The sequence below is a fragment of the Otolemur garnettii genome, unplaced genomic scaffold, assembly GCF_000181295.1.
Source record: "Otolemur garnettii isolate 467f Iridium unplaced genomic scaffold, OtoGar3 scaffold00042, whole genome shotgun sequence".
In the NCBI taxonomy this organism is placed as follows: Eukaryota; Metazoa; Chordata; class Mammalia; order Primates; family Galagidae; genus Otolemur; species Otolemur garnettii.
This window is the reverse complement of record NW_003852437.1, coordinates 71535-85532: the sequence shown is the minus strand read 5'-3', so window position 1 is coordinate 85532 and position 13998 is coordinate 71535. Positions and strand designations below refer to the sequence as shown.

Sequence of the window (13998 nt, the reverse complement as noted above, 5' to 3'; positions counted from 1 at the left end):
CTGGTTTTGTGCTCAAGAAATCCTGTGTTTCTGTATCTGAACTCAGGCTATTATGGGAACTCAGCCTTCTCTCCCTAAAAACAGTCCTCTGGGACACACTCTGATGGTCTCAGTATGGGTCCCCAGCAATGACTAAGAAGGAAATGAAGCTTTACTGTAACACAGCCTGGCTTATGTAGCATCTAAACTCTAGAGAGAAATAGTTGATAAATGGGCCCTTGCTTTATTAGAATATTGTTCCATTGTTTAAAATAATAAGTCTTATTAAAATACTTTGGTTTGTTTTTTCTTGGTAAGGGTTTATGACTTTAAAAGCAGTAACTAAAACTATATTTCAGTGAACCCTCAACAATAAAAAAGAACACAAAAAACTATATTTATATATCTAATTTATAGGGTATAAAATGGTTAATGGAAAAATAACTTAATAACTAAAACCTGGGTAAACTGCTAAGATATATAAATTAGGTAATTAAAAGATTAATAGTCTGAATAAAATTACATGTTTTAAAGCCAGTAAATATAAATTCTGCTTCTATCTGGGTGTCCATATAATGTCATGTGTCTGTGATATTTCACTACCAAAATATGCAAAGGAGCTCTAATTAATTGTATTTCGAAAAACAAAAAGAAAAAGTAAGCACTTTATATATATATATATATATATATATAGTTTTATTATTTATTTTTTTGAGACAGAGTCTCACTTGGTCACTTTCTTAGCTCACAAAAACCTCAAACTCTTGTGCTCCAGCAATCCTCTTGCCTTATGGTCCCCTGTAGCTGGGCTTATTGGCGCAGGCCACAGTGCCCAGCTATTTTTAGAGACTGGGTCTGGTTCTTGCTCAGGCTGGTCTGGAACTCCTGAGCTCAGGCAATCCACCCTCCTCAGCCTCCCAGAATGCTAAGATTGCAGGTGTGAGCACTAGGCCTGGCCTTTTCAATCAAATATTTTATCAGGGAAACGGAAAAGAACTCAAATACCTTTTCAATCCTGTGACCTTGGTATTCTTTGATAAATAAAACAAGTTTTAAAACTGGTATTAAAATTCAGATATTTAAAGGTTATAAAATGGCCACTTCTGTAATATTTCCAACTTGTGATGGATTTGACTGTGAGCTTACATTCTTAGTTTTGAGCCTCTGAATTCTAAAGTCTAGATAGGTGGCTGTGGTGAGGCCTAGGGACATGTTCTCAGATTGTGTTTCAAGGCACAATCTACTCCCCATGGCCTCTTCTTCCCTGAAACCATTTTTGATGCCAGGTGGTCATGTGAGACTTAGGAGAACCAGGAAAGACATTAGGGATGGTGCCTATGGTATAATTTCAAAAGACTTTATAGTAACTGAACACCTTACAGTCATGCTAAGTTAGAAAAAGAATCATAAAATGTCTGCATCATTTGTCATACGTAACACTTTGGCTGTCTGTAATTGTTTAAGAAACTGACTCTTTTCTCTGTCAATGACATTTTTGCCTTTAAAAATCTTCTAATTATCAGTTTAACTAACTAAATGACTAACTTCATAGTAAACTGTGCTCTTGTTTTATGAAAAGTATTTTTAGTAAGGAAAGTTAAACAAAATAAAATAATATTGTCTAAGAAAGAATCTTATGTAGTAAACTTTTAGAATACTATAAGAATGACTCTTCTGCAGTAAACTTATGTAGTAAACTAAAATAGAATGACTATTTAAAAGAAGAGAAAATTTTTTAAAAGGTAGATTTTTAAAACATATTTGTTAGTTCTCTGTGGAAGTTAACTAGAACTCATAAGAAGGAATTTAAGAATTTTTGTGTGCCAGTTGACTATAATTTATGAAATTTAGTTAAAATAACAGAGTTTTCTTGAAATATTAATTCACTTCTGATGAAATTACATGAACTGGTTCTCTTTTTTCAGAAAATTGCACTATAGGAGATTTTTTTTTACCGTTTTAGTAATTGTCCCAAAAGAAGCAACTAAAAAAAAAAAAAAAAAAAACCTAAAAAAGTTAAAGTTTACAGTCACATAACCTCCTCTCCTTAAAATTGTTGTTAAAATCTTCTGACTTGAGGAGAGGCTGCCAGCAGAGGGGCGGGTGCAGGGCTGAGAGGAGGAGGGGCGAGTGTGGGGGGGTCCCCCACCCTAGGTGGTGGCCACTCCCCCTGCCCCACAGGGGAAACACCCTTCTAGAGTGATAAGGCCAGGGGGAAAAAAAAATCTTTTGACTTGTGATCCTATTTAAACAAATGCTTTAAGCCTTTGCTATTTGACAAGCCTTCTAAAGTCAAAATTCTAAATTTGATCTTCTTGATCTCAAATTAACATTTTAAATATTAAGATGAATAAAGGCTAAAAGAAATATATTAGGGTTATTTGACATATTAAAACTATATAGGAAACATAGTCAAATATAAAATAATATGTAATTTATTTTATTTTAAATTACATTTGTGTATATATATTGTTAAGATATCTTCCAAAATTATACAATGTTGATATGCAATTTATATATTGTCAATAATAATTATAATAATAATGTTAAATTATTTTATGCCACAGAAGTGACCAACTTTGCCAACTGTCTCTTTAAAGTTTTTTTAAACTAGCTAAGTCCAAAGTTTGTCCTTCAAGGAAAGTAAATAGAAATGCTGACAGGTTCTCTTGAATACAAATTTCTAATAACTTTAGAGATTATATACCATGGGACTAAAAGCAAACTTTCAGGACTTTAATTAGAAAGCTGCTATGACCATAAGTATTACTAATGTAACCTCAAACAGAACAGAAATTAATTATATGAAACTGAACTGATTTTTGTGACTTTTTGTTTGTCCACAACACAACATAGAAAGAATCAGCACACAAGAAAACCCTTTTCCATATCTTGAGGTGTTTCTAACCTACAACAATGTATGTATTTATAAGCAAAATTTAAAACATTAATTTTTCTCTCACTTTAAATTCTCCAGAATTTAAAAATCATTTTAAACATTCTTAATTTATGGCAATACAGTTATTTAAATAAGTTTGATAGAAATTTGTTTTCTCTATCAGACACAATGACAGACACTAGTTATTTTACCAAGACTTTGACTGGAATAGCATATCTTCAGAGATGTGCACACTACGTCAAAAAGATTGAGGTTGACTTTATAAAGCCAATAGAAAGTCCTTTGGAAAAACTTTCCAGACACCTCATCAGTAACATTTCCTGATCTGTGGTGAGTAGAGAATGTCACTTTCTGACAAGTCCAGGAACCCCAAATCACTTTGAGATCTCAAGAGAAGAAGAATTTACCCAAAGCACATGGGTATCTAATGATACATTTGAGACCTTTGCTTGGCTAGAAAGACTTTCAAGTCTAACCTGAAATTCCTTATAAAAAGTTCCAGTAAAGCCAATTCTAAAAGAAAGAAAAGCCTATATAGCTAATAGTTACCCTTACTGCACTTTATGCAAATAATCAGGCCAAATATGCTAAGAGTACAGTATTTTAGCAAGTAAAATAATCCTGCCTTCATTTACCTTTAATAAAAAAATCAGAAAGAGCAAAATATGGTTCAAAAATAACTATTGTCAATAGCCGGGCATTGTGGCGGTCGCCTGTGGTCCCAGCTACTTGGGAGGCTGAGGCAGGAGACTCGCTTGAGCCCAGGAGTTGGAGGTTGCTGTGAGCAGTGAAGCCATGGCACTCTACCCAGGGGGATAGCTTGAGGCTCTGTCTCAGGGAAAAAAAAAAAAAGAAACTATTGTCCACTTGTATTAGATTCCAGCCTTGTCTGCAGTACCAGCTCATGAAATAAGACCTGGCTCTTTAACTAAACAAATCTGTTCACAGGACTGAGACTGGCCAAAGAAGGTGTAAAATTATACACAATGGTCAAATTTGCTCCAATTTAACTTTTCCCCCAGTTCTTAGTCCTAAGACAACATATGAGGTTTCAATATATAAAATTTTTCAACTTCAAAGTAAAGACTAAAAATTAAAAATATTTATCACCAAATATTAATACATTTCTTTGACATGTTTTGGGATGGCTACCCCAGAAATCACATTGCAGAAGCTTGCTAGAAATACAAGTCTCAATCTAAAGTCTATATGTAAAAAAAAAAAAAATGATTAGAAATTTGTCTCCAACTCCAAGACTGTTAGGGAAGAAACTTCAAAAGCCTTAGATCTCAACAAAGAGGCCTCCCTAAACTCACTCACCCAGGTACTCCTAGATAATCAAGCAGTGCAGGATTTCCTGCTGACTACCTGGAGGAAATCTTACTTTTTTACTCTGGAGTAGTTTTTGAAATATCTTCCAGGTGTTGAATTCCTAGGACCCACCCAGACGCAACTTATTCAACTAGTCTTAGACCCTCACTCAATATGGCCCTCCTTCCTTTCACAAGGCCTCCAGCAGATGACCTGTAATCTCTGTCAAGGCATGCCCCACTACCACCTGAGCAACACTGTGCCACCCTCTAAATTACTTAACAAATTGGCCCCTTGCCCTGCTTTGTGAAACCTACATAGGGTCCGGCCGGCCAGGAGAGTCTCCTCAGTACCTAGAAGGAAAGGCCTGATGAGCAATTGGAGAGAAAGCTGGCTGGCCCTTGGTCTGCACTGGTCACCACCTCTATGGCCATCAAGTTGGCTGGATCACATCATTCCTGCATCAAGCCTTATCTCCCTCAGAAAACCAAAGAACCTGAGCCTGATCAGTGGATGGTAGAAGTATGTGAAAACAGTAGTTAAAAACTTTAGCTGTCAGGATAAAAAAATGTATTATTTTTAGACATCCTTATTTATCAGTATATTCAGTGTCCCCCTTGTTTTTCTGCCTCTTGTTTCCAGTGCAATTCTAAACCCATTCCTCACCCAAGTAAGTTTGATCCCTGCACAAATATAGTAAATCCTAATAATAATTTCCATTTCAAAACTATTTCATAAATATAAAATATAATAATAAAAATAAAGAAGTGAAGCGAGAAAAGTGGCCTACAATACAGAGTCTGAGAAGCTAAGCTGAAGCAGGATGGTTGACCTGGACTGCTCACCTCACATTCTTTCCCATTCACCCCTCTGATTATCTGGTTACAGTTTCACCATGATTGTACGGATATTTATCTCAAGAAACTTTAAAAAAGCAGTCACCCATAGACAGTAAGTGTTGTGATTTTAGTAAAGTAAAAATTACTTTAAGAATATAATGTTTTCTTTAATGATTCTCTTAGATATTTTGTTAAAATAAAAATTACCGAGACAAGAGGGCAGGTGGAGGAGGAAGCCGCTGAGCCCGAGTCCTGCTCCAGCGCCGCCGCGCACGGCCGGCCTCAGCCCACCAGCCCCGCTCGGGCCTCGCCCAGCCCAGCGGAGAAGACCCGGGCGGCTTCCAGGAAGCCTCAGGGGCGCGGCGGCAGCGGTTGCAGGTTGTTTGTTTCGTGTTTTGGTTTTGTATAAAACGTTTAATTAGATGCACCACTGTATTACACAGAGCCATTAATCTTGTAGCGTCATCATTAACTGGTTCACTTTCATGACGCCGCTGAGGAATCAGTTCTTTCTTCACAGGTTCAAGAGAAAGGCCTTTTGAGAAGTGTGCACGTTCCTTTTGTATATTTACAAAAGCTTTATTCATTCTGTTAACTTTTTCATCATTCATAATATTTATCTTCTTAAGATTGGTGGTAACCGGCTTTGCTATGTTTTTAGCCTTACAGTTTTTTTGGCTGGCCCAGAGAAATACATTCCCTGGGCTTCTGTCCTCTTAATTTGTCCTTGGCCATTGTCAGACGTTGATGGCCGGGTACAAATTCCTAGAATCCTGGTGATGTCATCCGCCGCGGTTGCAGGTTTTTTGTGCGGAAGAAGTGGGTGGAGAGGAGAGCTCAGCGTTCTGCTCCGAAGAGCTGTTCTGGCCCCAGAACAGCTTTGGGGCTGAGGATGGCGTCAGCTGTTTGAGCCCCAGTCCCGGGGGGGAGGGCAGACTCCCCCCGCAATCCGACTGTCACTCCTCGCCATCGCCCCCGCCGGCTCGCAGGCCGGGAGCCCCGCCCACTGTCGTGGCCCAGCTAACCTGGAGGCTGGAGGAAACGACCAGTCAGGCAGCACCTGACAGTACTCTGTGTAAAAAACTTGGTGAAGAGGATTTTTCCGACTTCCTGACCCATTTGCTAAGGGGGCAGTTGATGGATCTGGGCAATGCCATTCTACAGATAGTGTGAAGAATACACTCGACCCAGTGGAATCAGCACTATCACCTGAATATTGGAAAGACTGATTCAGTTACAGTCAGTGTATGGAACCAGAAGAAGATCCATAAAAACAAAGTGCTGGATTTCTTGGTTGTGTTCCTCTTCTTTCCAATGCCATCAACCACTTCAAAGACACTGGCTATCAGAGGTTGGATCTGTGCAAACTTGGGCCAAATGACAATGATAGAGTTAGAGGACAGATCGTAGTAAGTCCAGAGACCGAATAGGCACAAGAGGACAAGTCTGCGGACTGGAGTCCTTCGTTGGATAATGATGCACCAGATGGCTAGGAAGAAAGGCGCACTGCCTCCAGAAGAATCCAGTATCTAAACGACATTAGGAGAACCACACAATGGGAATGTCCAACACCACCAGCGTCCCAGCATCAGAATATTCTAGTCCTGGCAGACCTCTTAGCTGCTTTGTTGATGAGAACACTCCAATTAGTGGAACAAATAGTGCATGAGGATAGTCTTCAGACAGAGTGACACAGAGGAGAGTCAGGTCACAACAGTGGAGAACGTGAGCAGCACAATTTACATACTCCTCCAGACCTACCAGAAGGCTATGCACAGAGGACAACGCAGCCAGGTCAGATGTATTTCTCACATACTCAGACTACTGTGAGACTATAGGCACCCACCACAGTGCCCAACTATATATGTATATTTTTGTTTGTCCACCAGCCCCAGAGCATGTGGCCAGTTTCCCAAAACACATGATTTTGAAAAGCTTCTTTACTTGCTCTTTGTAAAAAAAATATAAAATAAAGTAAAATTACTTTGAATCATTTTACCTTTGTAAAAATATAAACATTAAAATTACCTTTCTATTGTTTAAACATTTTGCATTATTAAAATTAAAACTGCTTTGATGTTACTTTCTATCAGATAAAGTTAAAATTTTTTATATTTATTTTCTTGTGTTTTTATTATAGTGTCTTTTTATTGTTTCAGGTTAATTTGAGGGTACAAAGTATTAGGTTACAATATTTGCAGTTTTTAGGTATAGTCCCTCTTATAATTATGTCCTGCCCCCAAGTATTTTATATTTCATTATAAAAATTATTAGAATTGTAACTGAGGCAGAACAATCTTTGAGAGAGTACTCATGCTGTTTTCTTCTTCTGGTAATATTTATTTATTTAGACAGAGTCTCACTTTGTCACCCTGGGTAGAGTGCCCTGGTGTCACAGCTCAGAGCAACTTCAAACTCTTGGGCTCAAGAGTTCCTCTTGCCTGAGCCCCCTGAGTACTTGTGATGCCACAACTTCCAGCTATTTTTTAGAGATGGAGTTTTTTGCTCTTGCTGAGGCTGATCTTGAACTCCTGAGCTCAGATGATCAGCCCCTAGGGCTGAGAGTTGCTCTAGTATCAGAAGAGTTGCTCAGTCAGCCCTTTGCTGTGACTCTGTTCCCTGCCAGCTCCTGTATTTTTTTTAATTTTTTTTTTTTTTGAGACAGAGCCTCAAGCTGTCACCCTGGGTAGAGTGCTGTGACATCACAGCTCACAGCAACCTCCAACTCCTGGACTCAAGTGAGTCTCCTGCCTTAGCCTCCCAAGTAGCTGGGACCACAGGTGCCTGCCACAAGGCCTGGCTATTTTTTGGTTGCAGCCGTCATTGTTGTTTGGCCAGCCTGGGCTGGATTTGAACCCACCAGCTCAGGTGTATGTGGCTGGCACCTTAACCGCTTGAGCCACAGGCGCTGAGCCCCAGCTCCTGTACTGAAGTCAGGGTCAGGATCTGTGATGTGACTGTCCCCACCAAAGGGCCTGGGGATGAGCTGGAAACATGGCCAAGGACCCAGCTTTCCAGGAGCAGCAGAATCTGGGCTGTATTTATTGAGGTATTTGCTTCTTTACATCCATTTCTGAAGATTAAGTTTTCCTTAGATTCTCATGTTTGACTAGTGTAAGATATTTTAAAACTAGCTGAAACTTACAGAGCGGGTGCAAGTACAGTACAGAGAGGGTCCCTTCCTGAAGCCCTTGACAGTGAGCTGTTCCGCTGCCCCTCCCCCATCTTGATCCTCTGTCAAGTTTACTCTTTTGTCAAACCAAAACAAATGGATAACAGTAACGCTCCCATGAGCCTTAGAACTCCGGGTATAGCTGCTTAGAAACTTCCAAATGAGTCAGAATAGAGGGGAGTAAAAATTAGGAGGATTTCCAGATTGATTCCCAGACTTGGCTTTGACAGAAGCATCAGTGTGTAGGAATCCCAACCTGAGACTTCCAGAGCGCGAGAAAGGAAGGCAGCGCGGAGGCGGCAGCAGCGGAGGCGGCAGCAGCGGGGGAATTACACGTTTTTAAGTCCAGGGTTTGCATGTAATAACCTCAGGGGACTTGAAAAGATAACTCGGACCCACTTAGATGCAATAAATTGGTGATTTATTTACACCTGCGCAGGGACCACTGCTCTGGGAGGCCCAAGGCCCCGAAAAAAATTTTCATCTTTTATACTATTATTATCATTATTATTTTGCTTAGCTTAAGCAAGCAGTGGATACAAGGAACGTTGCTGTTGGCAGGGTTACAGCTTAGTTGTTAATAGATACATGTTAAATCACAACGGTTATGATTATGTAACAATGAGTAATACAGCCTTGGTTGACAATGGATATATCTTAAATCACAATAGTTATAGATCTATAACAATGATTGATACAGCGTTGGTGGGTTTCCACCATTGTTCATCCACTGAGAACTTGCGGTTTTTTGTGAGACTTGGGACTTCCCGTGCCTCTTTGAATGGACTCTGGAGAGCATGGGAACGGGCTGCGAAAGCCCGTAGACGGAGGAATGGGAACCGGGGAGGGCAGGAGCTCGTCCGTAGGGCGGCGGAACGGGAGAGGGCGGGGGAACAGGAGCTTACAGCAGCAGACCTCCTGTAATCCGCCTTCCTGGCAGTTTATACTCACAGAGGCGGTGGGCACAGTCACCGGATGGCTTCCAGCCTCAGCCGGAGAAGCAGGGGAGCGGAGACGAGAGAAGAGGCAGGGATGGGAGCAGGAATCTTCCGATGGGACTCGGTACGGCAAATGCAAATGCCCGGCCGTGGGTGGGGAGCGCGAGGAGCCGGCGCTGCTTGTGGTGCGGGGAGGGCTGGGGAGAAGGAGGTGGGGGAAGGGTTATTTTCCCCCTCTTCTCCTAAATCGGATTGCCACCCAGTTCTCCACCGCTCCGCTTTTCCGCAGCACCCGCCTCCGATTGTGCACCCTTTCTGCCGCTCCTGTCCTGCCCTGCGGCCACTAGACAACTCCCACGTGCAGCGGGCTCTGGACAAGGTCTGAGAACCACAGGCAGATCGCTGGTAATCCACATTTTGTTTCCACGAGAAATCTAGCAGTGTGACTAGGGCAATTACTCCATAAAATGGAAGACAACGAAATTCCATTCATTTTCTACTGGGTTGTAAAACAAAATCCCAAAGTCACTCTTATCTGTTGAAAATTGAGATGTTTGTTTAAATATCAGTACAGTATATAAAGTAGTAAAGGAAACAATCTTGAATAGAGTATTATTTTTTCTCATTAAAAAATTACAAAATTCGGGAGGTGCGGGTAGCTCAGTGGGCAGGGTGCTGGCCACATATAGCCAAGTTGGCAGGTTAGAACCCAGCTTGGGCCAGCTAAACAGTAATGACACAAAAAAATAGCTAGGGGTTGTGATGGGCACTTGTAGTCCCAGTTACTTGGGAGGCTGAGGCAAGAGAATTGCCTAAGCCCAAGAGTTTGAGGTTGCTGTGAGCTGTGATGCCAGGGCACTCTACCCAGGACCACATAGTAAGACTCTGTCTCAGAAAATAAAACAAAACAAAACAACAAACAAACAAATGAGAAAATTCTTTTTCAGGACGTGGAAAGGGTCCCTAAGGTACTAAAGTCTATTTTGGCAAAATCATGTGGAAGAACAAAGTCACAGTTCAGATCAGTACAGGCATCCCTGGGTTATAGACACAAACTTCCTGAGAGCGTTTAGACAGGATTTATACATATCCATATCTCTGATGAACAGCACATGTGTGGTTGAGTTAAAGTTTCAAGTGTGCCCATCCCAGGATACTGTACAATATACCCATTAGGTATCTCACCCATCCCTTCCTCCCACATTACTGTGCAAAGGCCCTAAGCTCTGATGTGGGCCTTTCCCTCCCACTGGCCTGTGACAGGGACAATCCATCAGAGCTGGGGGCTAAGCAGAGCCAGGGCATTGCTGTTAAATGACAGGAGGTTTTGCTCCTCTGCCTCACTCCAGGATGGGAAGGGCCCATGGAAGGTACAAATGGGGGGGCCTCTGAGTCCCTTCCCCAACCCCCCACCTCACTACTTGCCCTGCTCCCGTCCAATTCTGCCCACACTAGACACTCTCCCAGGATGCCCAGTACAATGAAGAAGGTGAGGAGTGCAGGGAGGCTCCAGGAAATGGACCTGGTAGCCCTGGCTGTGGATTGGATGGTGCCTGGGTCCTCAGTGGGAGGTGCTGAAATGGAAAAAGGAGACTGACAGGGCGGGTCCTCAGATGCTGCTGCCCTTGGTCCTCCTGCAGCCCAGACATCTGTCCCCCTGCTATATGGCAGCTGCTGGGACATGATACTGAGCTAGAAGGGGAGACAGGGGATGTGTCCTCTCCTCAGGGAGCTCCCACATTGCCTAGGGAAGCAAAGGTGACCATACAACCCATCCCTCCTACCTGGCTGAACAGGAGGGTTCAGGGTAGAGTAGGAAACTGGCATTTAAAGAGGTTTGGAAAGATCTCCAGAAGCAGACCAGGAGAGAGGAAAGGGAAGTGATCCTACCAGGAGGGAACAAGAAGGCCAAAGGGCTAGAAACATAGGATGCCCAGAGTTTTGAGGCTATTTAGAAAATCACAATGAAAGGACCAAAGTATGTGCAGTGTGGAAGAGATGGCTGGAGGTAAGAGGGGAAAAGACAGTGCCCAGTAATGTCATTATTCCCCCATGAAGAACCCACCATGGCTGGATGATTTTTATACTTACACACACACACACACACACACACACACACAAAATACTCACACACTCTCACAGACTGGTGTAATTAGATCTCAGCTCCAGAGAGCTACCACATTTAGTTTTCTCTTACCTGTGGCCTTCAGACTTTTCTCACAGAACATCCAGAAGTCCTTGAGCCATCTGGCACAGTCTCCTACTGAGGTCTTCTGGAAGACCATGGTCACATCCCTGTCATGTTTCCACTTCTCTTTCATCTGTCTGCCTCCAGGATGAAGCAGTGTCCACTTTCTATTCTCTGAGTCAAAGAGGAGGAACCTCTGTCCATTAAAGCCAAACACTGCCAGGATCTAGTGCTGTGTCCTTTGGCTTCTCAGTGGCAAGACATGGTGGCCTGCAGGGTGACAGGTTCTGCCCCCCAGGGAAAGAGATCAGCCCTGGGCTTGACAAATCCTCTGCCCTACCCTGTTTCTTTCTATCTCCTGTCCAAGCTCTCTTTCCCACATCAGCATCATGAAGTAGTTTGTGGACATATTGGGTAAGACAACTCCCCCCACGTTTTTGCATGAAAACAGTAAATGCCTGTTAACTTTCCATAGTACCTGCTCTCCACTGCCCTGAGCCATTTCCCCCTTACCCTTGTGTGTAACTCCCCAGTTACAGGCCAGGTAGTTGCTGTGTGAGGACATCCACCAGGTCTCTCAGGGTTCCTGTATGTTCTTCCCAGGTGTTTGTGCCATTTATTTCCTTCCTGAGAGGACAAAAGGTTTTGACCTTCTGCTTGCCATAGTCACAGTGAAGAAAAGTCATTTTGTCCACCTGGTCTTGAACCTCACGCCACTGTGGTCCAGGTCTGAGTTTAGGACTGATAGTGAAGTCATAGGAAAGAGAGTGAGTTTCTGTGGAGAAGAAATGCTGGTGAGGGCTGGGTGGGGATAAAGGGACCCCTAGATACCCTGTGCCTTACATGGTGACGTGAAGAGACTATCTCTGAAGAGCTGTGCTGGCTGAGCCAGGCTTTACCTTCCTGGGTTGCGGACTCCACCAGGTCAGGGCCAGGGCTCCTCCTTTCCTAGATAGAGTAGGAGATAGACCTCTGGCAGGACAGGTCCCACCTCTACTTTGCCCATGTAGGTCAGCAGAGGACCTTGCCAGGGAGGTGTCTACCTGCTATGAGAGGAGAGACCTGGGGGCCAGAGCACCCTCAGCAGCAGCCTACGTGGGTGTAGGAGGGGGAGAGTGGAGAGGCTGCCTGAGGTGCTAAGGCCGGCTAGGGCAGGCAGCACTCCATCTATCCAGTGACAGAAGGAGTGTTCATTGTTATGAGTTGGCAAAGCCGGTGGTGTCATGCTCATCTGCTATGAGGATGTGTTGGTGGAACCTTGGACAAGGTGTGGTCTGCAGGGCATGAAATAGAAAACCCAGGACTTGTAAGGCCGACAGGAAGGAGTGTGTGTGGGGGGCCTTCACCTGTAATTCCCACTCCACCATCCAGCCCTCTGCAGCCCTCTCCTCCCTCCCGTCCTTTTGACAGTAGGTTTTCCCCTGGATATTGCCCCTTTCCTTGCCTAGGGCCAAACACCGGGTTGGGGACAAGACATGACCAAAGGGAGCCCCAGGCGAGGGGACTGAGGAGTGGGAGGCTTGGCCCTTAGGCGGAGTCCTCTGGGCTGCCTACCAGTTCATGTCAATCTCCCTCAAGTCCCATCCCTGCTACTCACCGGCACCCGCAGCCCAGAGACAGCACAACCAGGATGCAAAGAATGAACTTGGTGTTCTCTGCCAGAGCCACTGGGACGTGGACTGGGGAACCAAATCCAGCACGCGGGAGGAAAGTGTCCGAACTCCGGCCGATGGGTCCTGGGGGTTGTCAGTCACCTGCAGTCCAGCAGAGAGGCGTAGCCACTTGAGCCACAGGCGCCGAGCTGGTGCTGTATTTTTTAAGGACAGCGTGATCCTCTGTCAAGTTTCCTTCTTTGTCAAACAGAAACAAATGCATAAAGTAACGATCCCGATCCCATCGATCTTCAGAACCCCGCTTTGAAAACTTCCAAATGAGTCATGAGTAGAGGAGAAAAAAATTAGGAGGATTTCCAGATTGATTCTCAGACTTGGGTTTGACGGAAATGTCAGTTTGTTGGAATCCCAACTTGAGACTTCAAGGGCAGGAGACAAGAAGGCAGCGGCCGCGGCAGGGGAATTACACTGAGTCCAGGCTTCGCAGTCTGAGTCCCCCTTCTCGGCAGTTTACACTCGCACAGACACGCGCAGGCACAGACAAGATCTCCATCCACCCTGCCGCTTCGAGCCTCCGCAAGAGAGAGGCAGGGGAGATCCGACGAGGGCAGAGCCGGGGACCAGGGCGGGAACCCTCTTGTGATTCGGAAACAGCAAACGCATTTCCCGAAAAGCTGCTGAGTAAGTGAAGACAGGACCCCGCCGGGCGCGGTGCTGTGAATTGGAGGCCCGCGCTCTGAGTGATACCGGGAGGGCTGTGGAGGAGGTATGTGGGTGGGGGATTAACCCCCTACCAAGTTCTCCCCCAAATCTCCCTTTTCCGCTGCCCTAAGCAGAGAGGTGGGGATTGCAGCCTCCTCTTCCCGACCTCCCGCCGCGCAGCCTGGTCCCAGCTGCGCTGGTTGTGAAGGGAAGGGCGGGGTGGCTCGGCTGGGACACCCACAGAGCCGGCCGAGGGGTGCGAGCGCGGGGCTACGGGGGCCTGGCCTCCACTTCATTCTGCTCAAGGGTGACCAGATTTTAACATTTGTAAAGCGGGACTACATGGCCGGGAGTTGG

General features: G+C 44.3%; 1 pseudogene; it reads right to left on the bottom strand.

Annotated features, from left to right (window-relative positions):
* Window positions 1-9593: 9593 nt before the first annotated feature.
* LOC105887027 overlaps window positions 9594-13998 on the bottom strand; it is a 14128-nt pseudogene continuing 9723 nt past the window's right edge.